A 24991-nucleotide genomic window follows, 5' to 3' on the forward strand; every position below is an offset into this window, starting at 1 on the left:
CATGGCAATTGAAACTCTAGAACTTGCTTAGTTTCTTTTCAAAGTCACAATAGCATTTGTGTGCATGGGAATTGAGGATTTTGTCAATTTTGTTCCCCTTCATACTTTCCAATTCCTTTCTTCACAATTTTCTTTATACATTCTCATCTAGCATTTTAATTCTTAATAATCTTTGCTTGTCATTCTTTTATTGAGAGTTTTGGAAGAATACTTGATGAGTTAGATTGCCTTGGATGGATGAGAAGTTTTAAGTGTGGAATCTCTGCTCATATCAAAGGAAGGTTGTGAACTGTAGCTTGGTAGTATTGAAATTACCTTAAATTCTGGATTCAGAGAACAAAAATAATTGGATTTATTGCTTTAATGGAATGGAAGCTTGATGTAACAGTTGCTCAGAATTGAATCAGTATCTAAATAATTGTATGAGCTATAAGTTAAGCTTGTGAGGCTGACTTACTGAATTTTGGTGCTGAATTTGAAGCTGGAATTAGTCCTCTACTCTTATTTTTAATGAAAGAGCTAGTCTAATATTCAAAGGGAGCCTAGTATCTGTGATGGGTTCATAGTCTCTCTTACAATGAAGCATATCCAGAACTGAAATGCAGGAAAATTCATTAAAAGGAAATCACTTGAAGAAATTGTGGCATATCAAGTTGTTTGCAGGTTGCTAATCAGAAATTAAATCCAAAAGAATCTTCCACTACCAAGTTACTGGTGCTGCAAAACGAATCAAATTCAAGAATCTAAATTCTGATACTAAATTCATAAAAGTTGATCTCTGAAATCTGCTGCTGAATCAGGAATCCGGAATTCTGCAACTGTTCTGGAATTCTGGTACAAGAAGCAAATAGACAATAATTGCATTAGCGTGCAGCACTTTGAAACTAAACAAAGGTATCAAAGATTCAAAAGTAGCATCAAGAGAAGGAGAAGCATAGCAGTGGCAATTGATGTTAAGTGTAGAAACAGCAACCTGGAAAATGCAGATTCTGCAGAAATTATGCTGACATTTTTTGTGCCAATTTGAGAAGGAAATTGTAATGAGCAGAAACTGTAGAAACTTGGAAGTTTTAGGTTATGCATTGTGAAGAGTCTTAAGAGACAAAATGAAAGAAGTATTGAAGTTTTGTGTAACTAAACGTGACAGATTGATACAAAGTTGAAATCAGTAGTCTGCTGTGCAGGAATGGAAGATAATGAAGACTATCAAATTTGGAAACCTCACTGAGAGCTGCATGTCTATCTTATACTTTGTAATTTCTGCAAATTCATTAAGTTGAGATCTGAAATGGCACGTTTTAACTTGATACATTGAATTTGGAAATTTGTTGCCAAGTTCCAAGTTCTTAAACTGAAGCATTTAATCAGAATTCATGAAATCAGTGTCAATTCTTTTTGAATCTGTTCCTGAATTCGGGAATTTCAATACAGTGAAACATGTGATTTAAGCATTGGACATTTCAATGTCATTTGGTATTCTTTTCTTCCGAAATTCCTTGTGATGAAGACCTGGAAAATTTCCAGAAGCTGATTTCAGAAAACAAATGGGTGTACAAATCTGTAATGCAGTATTCTGTGAGGTGCAAAAATTTAGATAATTTTTAATGAGTGTAGTATCAAAAGTTCAGAAATGATATCAGGGAAAGGAGTAACTTAGATGGTGGTAACAACCATGGACAGATCTGATTTCTGAGAAGAAAATCTGTGTATCCAATTTAGTACTGATTTGCTTGGAAAGCTCTTAGCAATCCGTGATTATCTACTAGTGTCTATTTCACTCAGTTAGTGGGTGTAATTGCCAGGAACATTGTTGTGATGCTCCCATTTGGGTTGCTGATTGTTTACCCTCTGAGTTAGAAATCTGATCTGTAAATTTCTGATTTTGAGGAAGCTGAATTGAGGAGTTCACTAACTTCTACATCAATCCAACTGTGGAAAATTTTAGATATGAATCATATTCTGTTTCTGGAACAGAGCTTAAGAAGCTATAATTTGTTGCTGCTGAAGATTTGACTTGCTGAATTTTGCAATTCTGAATCCAAATGAGAACAGCTTGAATAAGGATTCATTTTGTGTAGCCTTTGATTATTGAAGAACTGAAGTGAAGCATTTAATTACTGACAAAAGTAAGAAGAATGATTATGAAATAGTGTAGGGATTCTTAAAAGGAGCTGTGATACTGAAACTACAGGGAATACAAAATCTGTAGCAGCAGATGTTAGGGTCTGGATTCCAATTACAGAAACAGAAACATTTTATGAATTTGCTTGCAGAAGGAAAAAGCAGTAAGCAAGTAACAGAATTCAATTCTGAAGGCAGAAACAAGGGAGCTGGAATAGTAAAGGATGAAATGTGAATTTGTATCAGGATAGTATCAAAAATCTGTGGAAGAACTTCAAAATAATTATGAACTCAATTGAAGCTCTTGAATTTCAGTTACAAATGGTGTCCTTGTGTTTCTATGTCTTATATAAAAGGAATAGACAGATTTATATAAATCTATGCTGTAAGCCTTTAATTTCTTGCTGAATATGAATTTGGAATCTCTGAAATTTTGGGATTTATATGGAACAAGTGTGCAGCAGAGAATTCTGCAGCAACAAGAAGCCTGGAAATTTTGTATCACTGTCAATGTGTGCTGATTGAAGCTGAATTCTAGGAATTGTGAGTTCGGTTGAGTTGCAAGCTGGAATGTGAATCAGGATCCAATTCATTAAATCAGAAACCTGCAGATTTCTGATAAAAGGAAGAATTCAGAAGTCAATTTGATGTTGTGAATTTCTGAAATGCAGAATTTGAAGTATGGAATTTAATCCAGAAATGTTTAACCAATTATAATGGATGTGGAATGCCTATTTCTTTGTGAAGCTTTCTTAACATGAAGAAACTTGAATGCTGGGTTCATGGTGTTGCTGTACATCAAATACTAGGTGGTTCGAAAATTCAGTTTTGGCATGCTGTAAGAAATGCTGTAAGAAATGCTGTGAAAATGTGTTGTAGACTTTATTGATGCTGTGCTGAATGATGTTGTTTCCAAGCTTATATCTTCATGTATCCATTTAGGATCTCTTTGAAGTTTTAGTTCTGAATTTGAGCTACAGATTTTTGACACAGAAACAGAGAAAGAAAGAAGAATAAATTCTGCAGAATTAAGAATGAAAAAGAAAGAGGCTTTTAGTGTGTTAAGTAAGTGGATGCATGTTGTGTTTTATTGTCCGAGACGGACAGTGTTCTAAGTGTGGGGGAGGGAACTCTTCCTCATAAGTTGAATTGAGATTGTTTAAATTTCAAGTGATGGAATGAAGTGGAAAAACAGTGAAGTGAAAAATAATTGTGAAATGGCACATCAAAAGAGTGTATCAAATGTGAAGAAAGAGTATCAAGAATTTTGGATTGTCATCAAATTGAAGGGGAGTTTAGCTTGGTATTTTGAATTGATAAAAACAAATGGTATTCATCTCTTTACGCATCAAATTGGTCAACTCATCAAGTATATTCCTCCAATACTCTTATCTCCATAATTTTTCATTGAATTCTCTTATTTTGCCTAATTCATTTACTTTCATTGTTCTTTTTGATTCCATTTCAATTCAATTTCAATTCTTGATGAAAAATCCTTTTGATTCATGTATGCTATGTAGTGGTGGAGAATTAGAAAATAAGCAAGCTTATGGTAGTGAAATGTTGTGAGTGACATTGAGTGAGCTCCACTAAAATGCATTTTTGAGTGTGAGGGCTAGAATAGGTGAATACCTTGTGAGATTGTAACTTGCTTAATTCTTCATTTGGATTGAAATCACCATGCTACTGATTATTGTAGGGATTGAATTCATGATTGTTTGTGATCTTTAGATGGTCTTAGTTAAATTCCTTATACCATCTTCTAGGTATTGCTAGGAAAATGTTAGGGAGATGAATTCTAGTTGTTTCTTTGTTTTGTTTGCTTGCTCGGGACGTGCAAGAATAAGTGTGGGGGAATTTGATAACCATCATTTTGTATTGATATTTTGATTCATATAAGCATATCATTTGATCTTCTCATGTGTTAATTCCACATTTATATCATATTTCATGAATTGCATTCATTTGTAGACTTAATTACAAATTATATCATATTTGAGGTATTTGATGCTAATATTTGGTTATGTTCTTTGTAGGCATCAAAGGGCAAGGACTTTAGTTCGATCAACTCAGATTGAGTTCAAATCTGAGCTTAAATAAGGAGATCCAGCTCTAGAACAATCTCAGCCATTCATCCAAGATCGGAGTAGATCTAAGACATCCGTGAAGAATCTGGTCCATCCAAGCCAAGGAGAAGTAGATCACAACCAGTGATCAAGATCTGAAGATTTGGATCGGATTTGGAGCAACTTCCACCGTTGGATCATCCCGAAGCAATATCAACCGTTGACTCAGATTTCAGATCTGATTTAAGTGGGAAATGAGAAGCTACAGGGAGTTCGTCAATTCTTCTTCTCCTCGCGTCAAAAACAGAGGAAGCTCGCTCCGGCGATCTCCTTCCTTAACCCATTCCACCGCCGGCGGCTAGGAGAGGTCAAGGGCATCCCTTCCTCCAACTGAGATCCATCCATCAACAACCGGCGATGCCACTTCATACTTCTTTTCCAGATCTGACTCCAATCATTGCCGCGATTTCATGGAGAAGGAAGAAGCAACGAAGGTAAAGGATTTGGCGGTTTCAACCGAATTCTCTTCCTCCTTCCAACCGAAGATCTTCTTCCTCGAAGCTCTGCAACCATCTAAAGGGGCATGAGTGTTGCTTCTGCTTTCTTCTCTGATTTCTACACCATTTCCAACCGCATCTGCCAGTTTTAGAGATCGTTATTTCGATTCTTCCCCGTCTGCAATATCTTGACATCTTCGTCAAGATCAGTGAGTACTCGGGAATGCCCAGCTCACTTTGGTTCATCACTTTCCCCAATCTCCATTACTGAGTTTTGTTTTGCTCTATTTCTAGTTCAAGTTTATGATTTGTGCCGTTTAATTTTGTAGATTTACATTGCTTGAGTTAGCTGAATTCTTAGATCTGTTTCTTTTCTTTGATTCTGTTGTATGCTTGTTGAATCTCTGCGTCTAGATTTGAAGTGTTTGGTAAGTTGTTCTTGAATCGATTACATCTACTGTTCATCCGAATTCAAGTTCTTGTTTCAGTAATTGGCTGAATCTGATTAGGTTTTGTTCTTGTTTAGTATTGTTGGTTTCTTATCTGCTCAGTTGCATGAATCTGAATAGATCTTCTATCATCTGACAAATGGTGGTTTGATCCATTGAATTGATCTTTTGTTCTTGTTTTGTTCTTATTTTACTCTTGTTTAGTTTCTAATTTGTTTGGATCTGTTAATGATGAAATTCATAGCATAATGTGACAATATGTTGTGGGTTCATGATTAATAGATAGATAGATAGGATTTCTTCCATTGCGTTAGATTTAGTTTCATACTTGTCTTGCTATTTCATTCTTTAATCCAAGAAGTCAATAAAACCCAAAAACCCCAAGAGAAATAACAATTAAATCCTAAAAACATTAAGCATTGGCTGCATTCGTTGGGAGACGACCCGAGTTATCTCTATGCTACATTAGTGTAGAATGGATTCGGACACTTAATTCTTTTGATACCCATTTCACGACAAAATTGGGGCTTATCACTTGTACCAAGGGTGGGCTCCATAAGCGCCCCGGGGTCGATGGACTAAGAAACGTGCCTCGTTAGGGATGGGCTCCTAAGTGCCCCTAGGTCGATGGACTAAGAAACGGGCCTAGTATGTATGCCTTGTAGGGTTCAAGACTTGCTACCTTGGACCTACATAGGACGCGCGCATTTATGTATGTGGTACAAGCCAGGGTCCTAATCATGTTGAGATTATGTTTAAGTATGTATATTATAAGTTTTCAAAAGACATGTTGCATATGTTTCATGATACATGAATAGGAATTTACCTTGCATATACTTTATGATTATGCCATGATATTTATGATGATGTTATGCTATATCAGGATACATTTGATGATCATGTTATATTATGCCATGATACTTTATGATGATTATGTTACGATATGCCATGATATGTTGCTTGATATGATAGATTTGGTTCCATGCATTATGACTTATGATTTTAATATGCTATGCGATTTTTGTGAGTAGGAAAGGAACTTACTGAGCCATGAGTGCTCACAGCTTACTTTCTTGTACCACAGATAAAGGCAAGGAATGGATGTACTAGGGGAGCAGCAGGAGGGGCTAGAAGGATGTGTGTGGTAGTGGCTTGGCTAAAGGGAAAGACCTGCTTTTGCTTAATAAGAAATATACCATGTTTATGTTATTACATTATGACTCCATGACATTAGTTATGTGTTTAAGTATTATGATTCAAAAATTCATGTTAAGTATGAAATGTGGTTATATGTGTCCATGGTGATTTTAAAATAAGGAAAAGTATTTAGATTCTCTAAGTAAGACTTCCGATGTATTAAGTAAGTATGTATGTCCAAGTAACCCCCGTCGCCTTAGCAGGAGGGGGCGGGGCGTTACAATCCAGATGAGTCAAGGTTGACCAGACATCTGGTGAAAGTCCAAGTAGGTCAAAGGAATTGACCGGATACTTGATACGAGGAAGAAAAGTCCAAGTAGGTCAAAGGGATTGACCGGATACTTGGCAAGAAGGGAAAAGTCTAAGTAGGTCAAGGGAGTGACCGGATACTTGGCACGATGAGTAAAAGTCTAAGTGGGTCAAAGGGATTGACCGGACACTTGGTGAGGGAGTCCTAGCAAGTCAAGGGTGACCGGATGCTAGGCATGATGAACCAACAGGTCATGGATTGACCAGATGTTGGTTTGGGGGCTTGGGACTTGGTTTTGGGCAAAAACCAAGTCTGGATCGATCAGCCGATCGATTGGCTGATGCCCAATCGATCGGCCGATCAATTGGCTGATGCCCAATCGATCGGTCAATCGATTGGGAAGGTCCCCGCGACAAGCTTCGAGTGGACAAGTCGCAGAGCGCATAGAATGCCTCTGGATCGATCAGTGGATAGATCAGTGGATCGATCCAGAGACCCCAATCGATCAGTGGATCGATTGGGGTGGCGCATTTTTACGCGATAAAGGCTGGATCGATCAGCCGATCGATCCAGGCTATTCCAGAGAGCACAGAGGCGCGCTGGATCGATCAGCCGATCGATCCAAAGCCTCCCCGATCAATTGGGAGTGATCCAATCGATCGGGATCCGACCGTTGGCGTCGTATTTAGCTGTAGGCGATCGATTCCTTCGGGAGAGAACGCTAGAGAGAACTGCAGAACTTCTACGACTTTCATCTCCGATCCTTACAGTGACTCCAACCACTTCTCCATAGTTCTCACGCCAGATCTTGAGGGTTCTTGGAGGCATTTCCAAGACAAGAGGCGGAGCTACAAAAGAAGAAGAAATCTAAGGTTAGAGTTTTCCTGTGCAAACGTGTAAGCTTTTGCTTGTATTTTATTTCCTTTCCTTTTCTTCTTGTAGTGTGAACTTGTAGGGTTTCTCCGCCTTTGGTAGTTACCATAAAGGAGTGTTATTCATAGTGGAGAGTGCGTGCGTGTGTGGATCCTTGGATTAGTCACCTCTTGTGAGGTGGATACCAAGTAAAATACATTTGTTAGCGTTGTATGCATTTGTTTCTTTGTATTTCCGCTGCACATCTTTGAGGAAACAAGCAACGAAGCATGTCTAGCACGCGCCGAGCTATTCACCCCCCCCCCCCCCTCTAGCTACATTTCGGTCCCAACAAGTGGTATCAGAGCGAGGCCTCTCTTCACCGGAATCATCGCCGGAAGGGTCAACAATCTAGAGGGTGAAGAAGTTGGAGCAATTCTACAAGTCGAAGACTTCATCACAAGATGCTCAACTTCAAATGGAATTTCAAGATGGGCTTGGATTCGATACAAGGGTGCCTCCATTATTTACTTCAACAAGCTTCGATCTTTGGAAATCAAAGATCTAAAATTTTTTGATGATGGAGATAGAGCAATGGTTTGCTCTAAGGGAAGGGTTCAAGGCTCCAAGAAATTCAAAGGGCAAAATTCTCAAAAGAAGCAAGTGGAGCCAAGACCAAATCCAAAGATGTGAGGCCAATGACAAAGTGACCAAGCTTTTGGTCAATTTATTGCCGAGCAACATCTTGGAGCAAATTGGAGATGTTGAAGATGCCAAAGAGCTATGGAGCAAATTGGCCAAGATTCATGAGATCCCCTCCATTATACCAAGCCAAGAAAAATACAAAGAGGGTAACTCATTGGAGCAAGATCAAGAGGAGGAGAACTCCGAAGGTGAGAGATGCTCATCTTCCGAAGAAGAAGTCCAAGAAGCTTCACCTTCAAAGGAATGCAATGAAGAGAGCAAGGAGAGGGCATACTCCTTGTTCCATGTACAAGATGAAGATGAAGAAGTCTCCACCTCTAGGATTGAGGGGGAGCAACTCTTGGGATGTCGGACCCAGAAGAAGGAGAAGCTTCTACATCCGGGTCAAATGGATAAGAAGATGATGTATCCTCCAAAAATCAAGAAACATCAAATGGAGGATCATGTGTCATCCCTACACATGAAGGTATAAACATTTCAATTAAAAATAAAAATCACATTATTTGCTTTGAGTGTAGGGAAAAAGGGCATTACAAGAGCAAGTGCCCTAAATTGGCCAAGAAGAAGGGCCAAGTAGCACTAAAGGGCAAGGTGAAGCCCAAGGAGACCGTCCCCGGAACAAAGAAGAGCAAGGAGCACATTGTGTGCTTCTCTTGCAACCAAAAGGGACATTACCGGAGCCAATGTCCTAAGGGGAAGAAAGCGGTCAAGGCTCTTGGAGGAAGCATAACTCAAGGGGGAGCCTCCAAGGTAAAAAGAAATGTATCATTTATTGAGCCTACTCCCTTGAATAATGGTAAAAAGTATGCTAGTTCTAACTTTTATCATTTTAATGTTATTTACCATAAAAATAAGAAGCATGATAAAATTAATGAAAATCATGTGGCTCTTCATGCTAAAACTACCAAAACTAAGGCTAGGAAGGTAGATAACCAATTAGAAAATAACCCTAAGGATTTTAGATATTTACCTAAGAAAAGGAAAAATCAAAGTGTAAATGAAAAATCTAAGGTTGAGGAGTTATGGAGAGAAAATCAAGTCTTAAGGTCAAGACTTGATAAATTGGAAAGGACTCTTAGAAAAATCACAAATGATACACAAGGGTCAAGAAGTCAAAACCTAGGTTTGGGAGCACAAAAGTCATCCAATGGCCATAGAGGTTTGGGATACAAACCAAAGGCTAAGAATGATGTAATTTCTTACCATAGGGTTCCATATAGCTATGGAACCGAGTCTAGGTCTAAGGGTCAAGTCAAAAGTACAAGGGAAGTTATCCCTAGGAGTATTTTTGCAACTAAAGTGACTAAGACTTCTAAGAAGTCTAACAAAGTCATTAAAAAGGTCACAAGGAAAGAAATCCCTAAGGTTGACCTAGAAAAAGTGACCAAGGCTTCTAAGAAGCCAAACAAAGTCACTAGGAAGGTATCTAGGGAAGTTATCCCTAGTGAATACCTAGAGCATCCAAGGAGCACCAATAGGTGTTGGGTTCCTAGGAGCATTTTCTCTACCCCATAGATGGGTTAGAGAGTGTCAACTCTGAGAAGAAGGGTAGTTAACCCAATTTTGAAGAAATTGACACTCAAGAAGCATTTTTAAGGTTATTATTAACCTTTGAAAATGAAATAGATTTATCATTTACTCTTTGGAGGAGTAAAATGTGCCAAAATTGAAGATATTGATTTTAATCTTAATTGGCACAATTTGGGAAAACATAAGAAATATCAAGTTGGGACTTTGGTATTTTCTTAGTAATTTAAGGCAAATCTAAGCCTTAATTTAAAGTGCTACTCTTGTGGGAAAATGAAATATGCCAACATTTGAGGAATGTTTTAAATTTTTAATTGGCATAATTAATTCAAGAGATTAAAGAAATGCCAAGTTGGGTTTTGGTATTTTCTTGAGGAATTTGGGCAATCTAGGGTTTAGATTTTAAGTTAGCTAAGATTAAAGATACTTAGATAGGTAATCTAGGTATTTATTTATGCTAAACCTTACCATGATTGTTTGCCCATTATATGTCATGACATCATGTTTTATTTTTGCATTCATGCCTTATTATGAAAATACAAAAATACTATGTCATGTCATACATACATCATGTAGTTATAAGAAAATTTTCTTTTGAAAATTATTTCTTTTTGATGTATGCCATAACATTATCATGCATTATGTTTATTTCCTTAGAATTAAGGACAAATGGCATTTATCAACAGGTGGTTTCAACAAGTGACATCCTAGGTGGATGTTCAATATCCACAAAATGCCTAGATAGATATGCATGATCCCTAGATTAGGGCAAAACCAAATTTAACATCTCACAAAGACCTATAAGGTGATTTTGTATGTGTTTTGTGCATAGTAGATACAAGTGAGATGTTATGATGATGAACAAAACTCAACACGTTGATTTAGTGCATTTCCTTGAGTTTTAAGTTCATCAAAACACATAGTTATGTGTTTTCCAATCATTGGGAAAGCTAATGTACAAGTCATGTGCATTAAGCCCAAGGAACATGGTGGGATATTGGTTTTGAAAATGTTTTTAAAAATGATTTTGGGAAACCTTGGTGAAGGCTATCTTTTGATAGTAATCACCATTGAATAGTTAGACACAAACTTGAAGAAAACACTAAAATTTTTACAAGTTCTCAAGTTTGTGTCAATCTTTGAAAATATGATGTATTTTCATAGAAAATTATTTTCCTATGATAAAGTATATCCTAAATAATGTCTACACAAATTTTCACAATTTTTGGATTTTTGTAGAATTTTCTAGGGGTTTCTTACAGCAACTATCAGAACTCCAATCGATCACCCGATCGATTGGAGTGCCTCAATCGATCGGGCGATCGATTGGGAAGGCAAATTCCGCGAGCAGAAGCTCGCTAGATCGATCCACTGATCGATCCACACTACCTGAATCAATCAGTGGATCGATTCAAGCTGGTTCAATCGATTGGAACCCAACTTCAATCGATCGAAGATGTTGATTTTGGCTGGGAAAGCTTATTGTCAGCATTTTGAACCTATTTTAGTCTAGGTAACCATTCCTAACCCCTCAAAATACATTTGTATACATAAAAAGGGTGTTTTCATGTTGAAAACAAGGATGGATTGGTTGAGGAAGACTAAATTGAAGTTTAGGTTGAGGTTTGATTCAAATTTTGAACTTTTGAACCTCAAAACTTCTAAATTTGGGTTTCCTAAAGGTTTAGGGATTCCAAGTCATTGTTGGTGCAATGATAGAAGGTACGACCATGTCTTTAGGGGGAGGTACTCTTTAAAGACATGAAAACTATTTCATGAACCTTGGAGGGTGGTTAACCTTCTTTTAAGAACATGCTCAAGGTTGAGCATTGGATTACAAGGAGAGTGGATATCTTCATTGTTTAAGTTGTAAATGCTCAAGGTTGGGCATTTGTCTACATTGGGGGAGAATGTAGGGTTAATGATAATGAAGGGTATGGGACCTTCATTATCGTGTTGATCACAACGAGTGAAGTTGTGAACAACGATGAGCAACTCTTCAGGGGGAGAGTCTCAAAGGGGAGAATTTTCAACAAGTGAATTTGTTGATGTGTGCCAATAGGGGGAGAATGTAGGGTTTAAGTTAGGCCTTCATTATCTAAGAATGAGTTTGCCTTCTTAGTGGAAGAATGTAGGGTTTAACTTACGCCTTCATTACCTAGTGGCATGAAGGAAGTTTAGGCTATGGAATTAGCCTAATTTAAATAAGGTATTGTCAAACATCAAAAAGGGGGAGATTGTTGGTGCAATATCCCTCAGGTCAAGGTTGACCTAGTTGACCAAGCTTGGGTCTTGGTTTGGGTTTCTATGTTTGACAATACAAGACTTCGATGATATGGACAAGTGCAGGTGCAGTTGTTCATTTGGGGAGAGTGTTTGGTGTAATTTTTTTCTGATCAGGGTCTGATCAGGTTGATTGAAGAAGAGTCAAGTAGGTCAAGGTTGACCAGATACTTGACTGGGAAGTCCTAACTGGGATGTTAGGCAGAAGGAAAATCCTGGTGAGTGAAGCCAGTGTTAGCTAGAGCCCTAGAGCCAATCATTTGATGATTGTATTTTGGACTTGTTGTATCATATTCTATATAAATAAAGGCATTTGGTTTTTGGTTATTATACTTACTTGTATTGGTGCCAAATAAACTAAGTATAATAATGTCCTTGAGTAGAAGGTTCTTACCTATATCAATCGATTGGTTGAATCGATAGTGAGATGATATAGGGAACACTACTCTTAATCATTCCTAGTCAAGTACTAACATTCAGGGACAATGTTAATGTAATAAGACTAGCATGTAGGTCAACTCGATGACTTGATCTCACAAGTCATGGATATAGAGATATCAAGTTGACACATGGGTATGCATTAGAGAATGTATACTGAATGACCCACGAGAAAGTATCATGGATCGTTATACGAGTGTCATATACTTTCACGCGATTATTAGTATGACTATTGGTCCTTAGACCAAGTCACCGTGGTTCCTAAGGAGTTATGTACTTTAGTTTAAAACGTCACTAGCTGGGTGGACTATAAAGGCGATTCTGTGTATAGAATTACGCAGAGGGACGTGAGTGATGTAGATGGGATTTATCCCTCCATACGGGAGCGACATCGGTATTCTTGATAAAGTTGCACCACGGTGCGTGGCGCCTAAACGAGTCAACATGAGATGCCGAGCTCATTCGATCGAGTAGTCTACTGAGTTCAATTTAGATTGATTAGAGGATGACACGCCTACGCCTCACATCGATCAATCTGATGTCCAGGATAGGACACGTCACATTGAGGAGTCACAAAGAGTCACCAGTGATGTTGATCTCAACATTCTTGTAACTTGGGTAGTAATGATGTATTGCTCAGATACCGCATATACTTATGTCTAAACGAGTTTGGGGCATCGCCAACGCTATGCTAACCTATCGGTCACACACAAAGAACAAGTGAATGGAGATTAGGTTCATATGATGAACCAAGATTATTAGATTCATTTGATGAATCAAATTGGATTAAGAGTAATCCAAATTGGGCTAATTGAGTTGGACTCAAGTTGATTCATGTATTCAATGAGTCTAATTTAGATTATGACTCATTAAATAAACTTAATTTAATGAATTACATTCATTATATTAAGTTGGCTTGAATCAAATGGTTAGATTAGATCAACCATAGAAGAGATTTGGTCAAGTTTGACTTGACTTGAGAGGAAGAGGAAGAGTCAAGTTTGACTTGACTAATTGCCACATCATTAGTGAGATGGCAAGATGTGGACCAATGATGATGCTCCACATCATCATGGTGTGCCACCTCATGGGTTTCGCCTTTTGCCACATGGTGTGCCACATGGTGGAGGTTACAAGCCTCCTTTCCCATTAATGTGGTCGACCACATTAAATGAGTGGGAGTTACTCATGTGGCCGGCCACACAAGAGAATGAATGGTGAATGAATTTTTAATTCAAGGCTCTCATTCATTTTCATCTCCTTCCTCTAGCCATTCTCTTCTCCCTCTCCTCTTTCTTGGCCGTGGGTTTTCAAGGAAGAAACAAGGTGAGTGGTTTTGAGTTTCATGAAAGAAAAATAGAGTGATTGTCACATAGAAGAAGAAGAAGAGTGTTCTTGTATTTCATCTTCTCTATTTTTCTTTCCAATCTCATCCGAGAGCCCTAGAAAGTGCTAGCACACTTGTGGTGATCTCTTCTCTATCCTTGTGTGTTAGAGAACACACCTTGTTCGTGTGGATATCACTAGAAAGTTGTCTACGTTGACAACTTCGAGATCCCGGCACTGACTCATGGATTGCGGCAGACGCATCGAAGGTATAAAATGTTTTTCCTTCGTAGATCTACTGTAGATTTTAAAACTCGTACTCGTATTTCCAAAATTTTTCTTCGCGGATCCATTGGCTGGGGTTTCGGCTTTCATGACCTTGGCAGTTTACTGACGAAGCCAGATGAAAAACCCAGTGAGTGAAGCTAGGCGGATGTGAAGCCAGTGAAAGACCTAGTGAGTGAAGCTAGAAGGAAAATCCCGGTGAGTGCCGGTGAAAGACTGAGTGGTGGGCGGCGTATGACAACCCGCTGAGCGGCTGTGAAAGACCTAGTGAGTGAAGCCAAGGAAAATCTGTGAGGGGTGAAAGACCTAGTGAGCGGCGTATGACAATCCGCTGAGTGAAGCCGTGAAAGACCCAGTGAAGCAATGAAAACCCGCTGAGCCGGTGAAAGACACAGTGAGTGGCTAGGTAGGAAAATCCTAGTGAGTGAAGCTAGTGAAAGTCACGGTGAGTTAAGCCAGGAAGAAGAAAATCACGTGAGTGAAGCCGGTGAAAATCCTAGTGAGCGGGTGAAGACCGTGAGTGGCCAGTGAAGAGAAGTCCTAGTGAGTAGGCAAAGAGAAGTCCGTGAGTGAAGCCAACGGAGAAATCCAGATGGTTCAAGGTTGACCGGAAGGTGAAAGTCCAAGCAGTCAAAGGATCGACCGGATACTTGGCACGAGAAGTCCAGTAGGTCAAAGGTTGACCGGATACTGGCAAGGAAAAGTCCAAGCAGGTCGAGGGACCGATACTGCACGACGAGTCAAAGTGATTGACCAAATAATTGGGGGAGGAGTCCCAACAGTCAAGGGTGACCGGATGCTAAGCAATGATGAACCAACAGATTGAGATTGACTTGGTTTTAGGAAAGAAACCCTCGGATCAACGATCGATTGTCGATCGATCCGATCGATCGAAGGTCCCAGACAATCCTCGTGGGCAAGTCGCAGGCCTTTCGATCGATCGCTGATCGATCCAGAGACCCCAATCGATCAGTGGATCGATTGGGGTGGCGCATTTTTACACGATAAAGGCTGGATCGATCAACCGATCGATCCAGGCTATTCCAGAGAGCACATAGGCGCTCTGGATCGATCAGTCGATCGATCCAAAGCCTCCCCGATCAATTGGGAGCGATCCAATCGATCGGGATCCGACCATTGGCATCGTATTTAGCTGCAGGCGCTCGATTCCTTCGGGAGAGAATGCTAGAGAGAACTGCAGAACTTCTACGACTTTCATCTCCGATCCTTACAGCGACTCCAACCACTTCTCCACAGTTCTCATGCCAGATCTTGAGGGTTCTTGGAGGCATTTCCAAGTCAAGAGACGGATCTACAAAAGAAGAAGAAATCTAGGGTTAGGGTTTTCCTGTGCAAACGTGTAAGCTTTTGCTTGTATTTTGTTTCCTTTCCTTTTCTTCTTGTAGTGTGAACTTGTAGGGCTTCTCCGCCTTTGGTAGTTACCATAAAGAAGTGTTATTCATAGTGGAGGGTGTGTACGTGTGTGGATCCTTGGACTAGTCACCTCTTGTGAGGTGGATACCAAGTAAAATCCATTTGTTAGCGTTGTATGCATTTGTTTCTTTGTATTTCCGCTGCACATCTTTGAAGAAACAAGCAACGAAGCACACTTAGCATGCGCCGAGCTATTCCCCCCCCCCCCCCCCCCCCCTCTAGCTACATTTCGGTCCCAACACAACTTCTCATTTTTAGGTGTCATAATACCTTGAAAATGCTCTAAAGTGTCAACTTCACCATGGTTGAATTAACTATCCTTCCAATTTGAGTTGGCATACTTTAAACCCATTTAGTGTGAAGAAATCACACTCTTAGGAATCCAATATCTATTGATGCTCCTTAGGTATACTAGGTACTCACTAGGGATTAACTTCCCTAAATGTCTTTCTAATGACTTTCCTAGGCTTCTTAAAAGCTTTAGTCATACTAGTCTCCTCAAGGTCAACTCTAAGGATAACTTTCCTTGTAACCTTGGCTTAACTTTTAGACCTATGGTTAGTTTCATGGCTATATATAACTCTATGGTATGAGAACACATTGTCATTGGACTTAGATTTGTATCCCAAATCTTTTGTCAATAAATGGCTCTTATCTTCCTAACCCTAAGCTTTACTTCTTAAACCCTTTGACATTATTTGTCATTTTCTCCTCCAATTTTTCAAGTCTTAACATCAAGATTTGATTTTCAAACCTTAAGTCCTTAAACTTTAATTTTGCATTTTTCTTTTGGACAATTCTTTTTCTAAGCATGGTCTAATTTCCTTATGGTTCTTGCCTAAATTATTTTCTACTTTCCTATCCTTAGGTAAGGTAGTTTAGAATGATATGATTTATAATTCTCCTTAGGATTGTCATATTTTCTATTTTCATGATAAATAGCACTAAAATGATAACTTTTATTTCTAGTATGCTTGTTATCATAATATAAAGAACTATCATTAACTAATGATACCTTAGTTTTATTTTTAGAAACTCCCCCTTAATTTGAACTTCCTCCTTTGTTCTTGCTTGAGAGCCTCCTTGTTGGACATTGATTTTGATAATGTCCTTTGTTGAAGCATAAGAACACAATGTGTTCTTTTCCCTTTCGTATTGATAAACATCAGTATGTCACAACTATGGGTGTATCAAATTAATTAAGTACTGAACCCTCTATACACTAAGATAGCATAGAGAGTAGCACGGATCATCTCCCAACAAATGTAATCAATGTATGATGAAGCTTAGGATTGAATTCTTATTGGTTTGGCGGTTGGGTTTTAAGGTGATAAACCAAAGAACTAAGAGTGGACATAAAAGAAATTGATCAAAATGGGAATTCACTAAACTAAGAACACGAAGAGCATAATGGAAGCATGAAGCAATGCAACTAATGAAACTGAGACTTGCTAAACTATATTGTAAAACAATTCACGAAAGTAGTATTAATCAAGGAACTAAAGATCATACAATTGATAAAAGATTAAAAACAAGATATACTAAGAATTCAAATCAACTCGTGAAGTTAAAGAGGAAGTAAATTAAAGTAGCCTAATCTACTATTGAATGGGAATCAAACAAGAGCAACAACACAACCAAATATCAAATACGAGTAACTAAACTATAATTGAATTTGAATTCAAACAAAAGTGTGTAAGGGAATTTAACTAAGCATGTTCAACAACTCAATCTTATAGAAAATGATCTACACATCATAACAAGAGAAGATCTAAATAAATAAGGTGTTCACAAACCAAACAAGGGCATTCCTAAGCTAGTTTCGGATTGGATTTGTAGAGAGGCAAAAATAAGGAAATCGGCGGCAATCTGATGTGTAGAGGATATGTGTCAGAAATGGAATCAATGAAAAAGAAGAAGGACGCAATCATGAAGCATGCCGAAGATGAAAGTAAAAGCCTCCTTCTCTCGCAATGGATGATGATGGAATGGGAGATGGAACATCGGAGCTGGATAGAGTGGATTAGGAAGGGAAACCCTTTATCCCCGATGGTTGGTGGAGCTCCGACGACAGTGAAGATGATCAGATCGCCCCTCCTCTGCTCTCGCGTACCTTGTCACCGTGTTTCGTCAACTTCGTCACCCAAAATCACAATCCTGAACACTATTACTTTCCCTTTCTTTTAAATTTGATCTAATATGATGCAACGGCTCTGATTACTTCATATCTGATCGAGTGGATGAGTTTCAATCTAAATGAATGGCCCAGATCAAGCAAGTCCCCATGGAAGGTCAAGATGGTCGGATCTGAGTAGATGACTTAGATCGTCCCATATCTGATCAAATGGAACATAATCAATCACATTTTGATGAATGGATAAGATCGGGCAGATATTGTTCTCTTGATCAATTGGCTTTAGATTTGATCCAATGACTCACATTAAATCATATTTGACTCTCTCTTGTGCTCTAGCTTTAAGCCCAATTAGGTCTAATTTGGATTCAATCAAATTGTCATCTTGATTCCCTACAAATAATAATTGCACAAATGTAAATAAAAATCTATAAAAATCTATAAAAATAGGAAGAATTATACAAAAGCCCTAAAAATGAATTCAACTAAATAATATGATATAAATCAACATTAACTATATGAGAGGATTAAAATGTGGAAATTAAGGATAAAATAATGTGTAAAAAATGGTGTTTTCACATATCAAGGAGCTTCCTTCTCTTGGCTTCTCTTTTTTCCCTACACTCAAAGCATATGATATGATTTTGATTTTTAACATTCAAAATTATTATACCTTCTTTATTATAGAGGTGACACAAGATCCTTCTTCAATGGTTTTGTATATAGAGACTTTTTCTTGTTTCGATGTCAATGACCTCTCACTCTCAATCTTTAAGGTGGATACTTCTTTAATTTTCTCCTCAAATGTTGAGCATCTCTCAACTTTCAAATCCTCTTGTATTTGAAACAAAGAGTTTCCCTCTTTGCCTTTTTCGTTTTCATTGAGGGTGAATCTTTATGGAGCTTAGCCAACTTATTCCATAACTCCTTGGCATCTTGATATTCGCCTATCTTGCTCAAAATATCATTAGGCAAAATACTAACTAGTAACTTAGTTACCTTTTCATTTGCCTCAAATCTTTTGACTTTCTCATTGGTCCATTTCTTCTTCTTGAGAAGTGTTACATTGCTATCAATTGGGACTTGAAATCCCTTCATTAGAGCAAACCATTGTTTTATGTCCATCATAAAGAAATTTTCAACTCTTAATTTCCAAAGGTCGAAGATTCCCAATCAAAAAGGTGGAGGTGCCAGGACGTCGTATCCAAATCCATCTTGTGGATCCATTTTGAAGTTAAACTCCCTCAATGATGAGTCCATTGACTTGTATTTAGGGTTTCACTTTCAACTTCTTCTTCATCCTCTAGCTCTTTGCTCTCTCCTATGATTAGTCCAAAGAAGAGCGATCTTACTATAATACTGCTTGTTAGGACACTTATGAGCTAAAGACAGTGAATAGCCTCATCGCTTCTTCAAACTTGAGTTGCAGTGGAAACCTTGAAGTGAAGATTCACCAAAACGCTAACGCCTTTGGTATCCACCTCTTTGAAGTGTCTAATCTAAGAGTTTGACTCTTTCTCACAGCTTTACTATGAAAACCTCCTTCCTAGAGGTAGAGAAGTCTCGTACAAACTTAAACAAGAGAATACAATAAGAAACATAGATAAGTTTATAAATGTAACGACACGGCCCCTCGGCCCCTTGGGCGGCCCAACTGGCGGCCCCTTGGCTGTCCCTTGGGTGGCCCAACTGGCGACCCCTTATGTCGTCGACCGACGACCCTTCGGTCGTGCCGTTACTCACTAGGTCTTCCCACCCCTAGCCAGTGGATTTTTGCCTAACTGGCGACCCCTTATGTCGTCGACCGACGACCCTTCGGTCGTGCCGTTACTCACTAGGTCTTCCCACCCCTAGCCAGTGGATTTTTGCCTTCCCCAGGATTCGGATTCATAAACTCTAGTACTTAGCTTGGAGGTCTAGAGTTCGAATCCTGGGGAAGGCAAAAATCCACTGGCCAGGGGTAGGAAGACCTAGTGAGTAACGGCACGGCCGAGAGTCGTCGGTCGACGACATAAGGGGTCGCCAGTTGGGCCACCCAAGGGGCCGCCAAGAGGCCACCAAATGGGCCGCCAATTGGGCCACCCAAGGGACCGAGGGGCCGGGTCGTTACAATAAAAAGGCGCCTTTGGTGATCCCTTGGGCGGCCCAACTAGCGACCCCTTATGTCGTCGACCGACGACCCTCGGCCGTGCCGTTACTCACTAGGTCCCTTGGCGGTCCCTTGGGCGGCCCAACTGGTGACCCCTTATGTCGTCGACCGATGACCCTCAGCCGTGCCGTTACTCACAAGGTCTTCCCACCCCTGGCCAGTGGATTTTTTCCTTCACCAGGATTTGAACGCTCACTTGGCTACCAGGATTCATAAACTCTAGTACTTAACCTGGAGATCTAGAGTTCGAATCCTGGGGAAGGTAAAAATCTACTGGCCAGGGGTGGGAAGACCTTGTGAGTAACGGCACGGCCGAGGGTCGTCGATCGACGACATAAGGGGTTGCCAGTTGGGCCGCCAATTGGGCCGTCGAAGGGACCACCAAGGGGCCGCTAGTTGGGTCACCCAAGGGGCCGAGGGGTCGGGTCATTACAATAAATGAAATCAAAAATGACTTTACAACAATGAACCTTACTTTCCTTGCCCTTTTCTTGCTTTGGTTAGCCTCTTGATGCTTGAAAAGTATAATAATACTTATCGCCAAAACCTCAAGAACCGGTTGCTCAAAAACATCAAGAAACCCCCTTTTCTAGGGTTCTCTCGGGCTGGAAAACGCCTCGCAAACGATTGACCTTACTTTCAATCGATTACCATGTAGGATCTAACCATTCAAACATACAGAACGACTTTTTTGCATTACTAACTTATTAATGAGTCATACCAATTGATTGTCAGCTTCTAATTGATTAAGTCAATCAATTCTAAATCCTTGTTCTCTCGAAAAAACACTGTCAATTGATTAGTCTAATTGATTAACAAGGTTGAATCAATTAGGCCAATCGATTCGGCAAACTTCTATTTCCTCATGAAACTCCTGCTAATAGATTGCCTCAATTGACTCCAGCACCTCATATACACTCACGAAAACCTCCCAATCAATTACCCTAATTGATTACTTTGGCCCCTAATCGATTGTCCCAATCGATTCTAGGACTTTCTATTTTCGTTAATCAACCTCTCCTCACCAATAGATTGGTGCTACTCAATCGATTAAGCCAACTGATTCTAGCAGCAAAACCCGAGAGTTTGGGTTTAGGTTTTGTCAATTGATTGGTGAAGCCCACCAATTGATTGCCAGCCCTAATTTCATCCTTTTTAAGGATGAATCCACGTCTTGCTTGGTATCTAGTTAACCTCAACCTACTAGGACTTTCTCTACTCAATATCCAATCATTCGTGACATGTTGAGACTTCTCATTGCCTAGCATCCAATCAACCTTGACCTACCAAGGCTTCCTTACCAAGCGTTCAGTCCTCCTTTACCCACTTGGACTTTCCTTTGTCAACTTTTCATTAGACTTTCGATCACCAAATGTCTGATTCTTCTTGACCAACTTAGACTTTTTTCTTGTCAACCTTCCCATTGGACTTTCCCTTGCCTAACCTCCAGTTAGGACTAGTCACTCGGTAGACTTCTCACCTACCTAACTTTTAGTTAGAACTTGTCATTGTCTAACCTCTAGTTAGGACTTTTCTCTTGCCTAACCTTAGTTAGGATTAGCCACTTAGTAGACTTCACACCTGCCTATCCTCCAATTAGGATTTCCCGTTGCCTAACCTTCAGTTAGGATTTTTCGTTGTCTAACCTCTAGTTAGGACTTTCTCAGTCAAGTATCTGATCCTCCCTTGACTTATTTGACTTTCGTCTCATATATTGTCAAATATCAAAATTGAAGCTCGAGTCAACCCAAGCTTAGTCAAACTAGTCAACCTTAACCCGAGTACAATTACATCAACATACTAAGCATATTCAATTGATTTGAAGTTGAGTTGATTGGAGGGTTCAATCAATTATGGAGTCGATTGATCAACATAAAGGTTTGATGAATAGGCTGTCTGTTCAAAATTAGAGGCTTGATTAATTGATCGAAAGTATGAATAGTCGACTTGAGGATCTTTATTATATTGGTCAGATACTTGTTGGTGGCTCAATGACTACATTTGCTTGAGCAATTAATTGAAGTCATTTCTTATTGACTAGAGGTGGACAAAATAAAGTTGTTGGAGCAATTATTAAGAGGGTACACTTAAATCTTTCATATTCTTTAGTGATCAAAAGTCCAAGTGATAAAACTCTCTTACATCTTGCAATTCAACATCATTCAACAAGTCCTTGGTAATCCCCCTCTCCTTGAGCTTAGAATTTAATGTCTATGTTAGAGGAATGTAAGAGCTTTCTCTATTGTCTCTTTTAAAGGAGCAGTTAATAGTGGATTGATCAAGTGATTCAGTTAACAAATCATATGCCATGGAGTAGAAGTGGAGTCTTTTAAACGATATAAAACTAATATAGTATTTGTATTGCATAAGTTTTATTTCTGCTACAAACATAGTACTTAACACGATCAATCGACTCACAACGAGAACCCCAAATGTGAACCTATATTGAATTAGCTTGTTAAAAAACACTTTAATTTTAAATAGCATCTATTCATCAATACCTGTTATAATAAACTTGAAAACATCTTTATTCATGCCAAAGTAGCAGAGCAATTGTACAGGAATGCTTAGTCACAATGCTTCCTTTGGAATTAATGGACCACTCACCACTTTTCTTCTTTTCTTGTGATCCTATGAGAGATTGTTTCCCAATTTGAAAGTGATAAAATTTATTCTATAGAATTTTTTTAGGTCCCAGTGAGGCTAGTTAGAGGGGGATGAATAGTCCTGCAAGTAACAATTAACAATTTGTTTTGCTATCTTTATCAGCAAAGACAAACACAAGTTAGTTGAACAGGAAATAATTAAACATAAGCTAAAATAAAGAAGAGGCACTTACTTGATTACAATCAGAAAGATTGTTAATCCAAGGCAAATATTAGCTTAAAAGTTCTCCTTCAATGAAGGTGGAGTAGCCTCTTACAGACGATGGTGACATAGAATTACAAAGCAGAATGAAATAATTGAAAGTACAGAGTTTGTAAACTAGTGTTGTGTCGAATGAAGAGAACCAAGGCTTATTTATAGTTCATTGGTCAAAATATAGTTGTTGATAACATGGCGGGTTCTTGATTCCTGGACCAGGTTTGGGTACCTCCACTGTGGCACCTTATCTACTCCACAACGATTCCATAACGGCTTCGTGATAAGTCTCTTATCCATGCTCCGGCGCTTGGACCGGTCCAAGCTCTTGGAATGTTACTGACGTGAATCCAAATTCTTTCCCTACTACAACGCCTCCAAATGGCTCCTCTGCTAGCCAAAGTTGGTTCGAGCACCCGAACTAGTCTTGGCGCCTAGACTTTGTCCAAGCGCCTAGACAAGTCAACTTTGTGTTAACTTGTTTGACTGCTGCTCCGATCGCTTGGATAATTCTCCAACCATCCAGAGTTGAGCTCACCTGAACCCAACTCCAGTCTTCTCTTTGGGCAAACTTTCTTCTTGATTTCTCATCCCTTGGAAGCATCACGCGGTCCTTCTCGTCCACCGGTGTACTCTTCTGCATCTTCTTGTCCCTCGAATGCACCGAGTCCATCAACTCTCTTCCCGTGCCATCCATTTAGTCCTCACTTCTTGTGTTCTTAAGTCCTTGCATACTTAGACACAAGGTATCAAATAATGCAGAGCCTAACTTGACTTGGTTGATCACATCAAAACCAACCCTAAGTAATACATTTTCCACCCGAGCTCTCTTACTTCGTCTGATCTCAACCTCAACTGGTTCATCATCTTCTTCTTCCTCTTGTTTTTCATATGTTCATTTTGAGAACTTGATTCCTCTCAGGTCTTATACATAAACACATGCTCGAAGAATGATGCATGTTCCGATTCTATTATTTAGTTCTTATGTATATTCAGTATTTGTGACTCATGCACCAAAAATTGATACACACTGTCGTTATGTGTATATCCAATAAATATACAATTAATAATTTTTGATCCTATCTTAATCATTTTCAGATCAAACACCAAAATTTTGACAAGACACTCCCACATTCGCAAATATAAGTAGGACAGTTGTCTTCATTCTACAGTTCATAATGGCTCTTATCTATTTCCTTTTGGGGCACCTTATTAAAAAGATAATTAGTTGTTAACACAGCTTCCTCTCACATGAACTCCAACAGTCCATAATTCAATAGAAGAGTATTCATCATTTCCATTAGAGTGTGATTTTTTCGCTCAGCAACTCCATTTTGTTGAGGAGTATAAAGAGTTGTTGTTTCGTGTCTGATTTCATGTTCAACACACAACTCAACAAACGGTGATACATATTCACTGCCTCAATCATTTTAAATCACCTTAATCTTTTTATTAAGTTAGTTTTCAGCCTCATTCTTATAGAGAACAAATTTCTCTATAGCTTTATCCTTACTTTTGAGAATATACACATAACAGTATTTTGTGTTATCATCTACAAAAGTAATGAGGTACTTATTCCCACCATGTATCAATGTACCTTTTAGATCACACATGTCAGTGTGAATTAAGCAAGTGGTTTGTTGCTCCTTTCAGCATGTTGAAAGGATGACCTTGTCATTTTCACTTCAACACAAATTTCATACTTGTATTTCAGGTCAAGGTGGAATATTGGTATATTTTGTATGATAATTAATCTATGCAACACCATTGTAGTTAACATGTCCTACTCTACCATGCTATAAACATGAAAACTCAAGCATATAAACAGAAGAGTTTTTAATTTTATTAACCTTAGACCTAATCACCATTACACTGAGCTTGAATAGCCCATCGATTACATAACTCTTTCCTAAAAATACTCCATGTTTAGACAGAACAACTCTATCTGACTCGAAAATAATATGAAAACCATGATTACTCGGAAGTGTAGAATCGAAGAAAGCGCTAGAGGGGGGATGAATAACACGCGTCACTTTTTTACTTTTTCAAAAAACATAACGTAGCAAAATTAAAAGAAAATAGAAACAATGCTATGACACTTTCTTTTTTACTTGGTTCATAACTCGGTAACTGTTAGTCCAAGGACTATACTCGCTGAGTGCTTTCGTTAGACAATTCACTAATAGCATGAATGTTACATGAAGGCATAGAATTTAAAGTGAAAGTAAATAAAGACAAGTATATCGATGAGTTAGAGTAGAAGCTTAGGCATAGTTGTCGGAGTAGAGTTTTGACATTATGATAAAGCTTCAGAGTAGCACGAGAGTCATTTGTGTGAAAAGTTGATTCTAAGTTGTTGATCGAGACCTTCTTTTATAGCCTTATCTAGGCGCTTGGATCCCTTCCAAGGGCCTCA

The 24991-nt window shown here is 38.8% G+C and overlaps 1 long non-coding RNA gene across 1 annotated transcript; it reads right to left on the bottom strand.

Moving 5' to 3' along the window:
• Nucleotides 1–591: 591 nt before the first annotated feature.
• On the bottom strand, nucleotides 592–17583 carry LOC121992484. The gene is made up of 2 exons (XR_006114922.1): nucleotides 17227–17583; nucleotides 592–831 (listed from the first exon to the last, which is right to left on the bottom strand). It is a non-coding gene; the product is annotated as an uncharacterized LOC121992484 (long non-coding RNA).
• Nucleotides 17584–24991: the final 7408 nt, after the last annotated feature.

The sequence above is a fragment of the Zingiber officinale genome, chromosome 6B (assembly GCF_018446385.1).
Source record: "Zingiber officinale cultivar Zhangliang chromosome 6B, Zo_v1.1, whole genome shotgun sequence".
NCBI classification, from domain to species: Eukaryota; Viridiplantae; Streptophyta; class Magnoliopsida; order Zingiberales; family Zingiberaceae; genus Zingiber; species Zingiber officinale.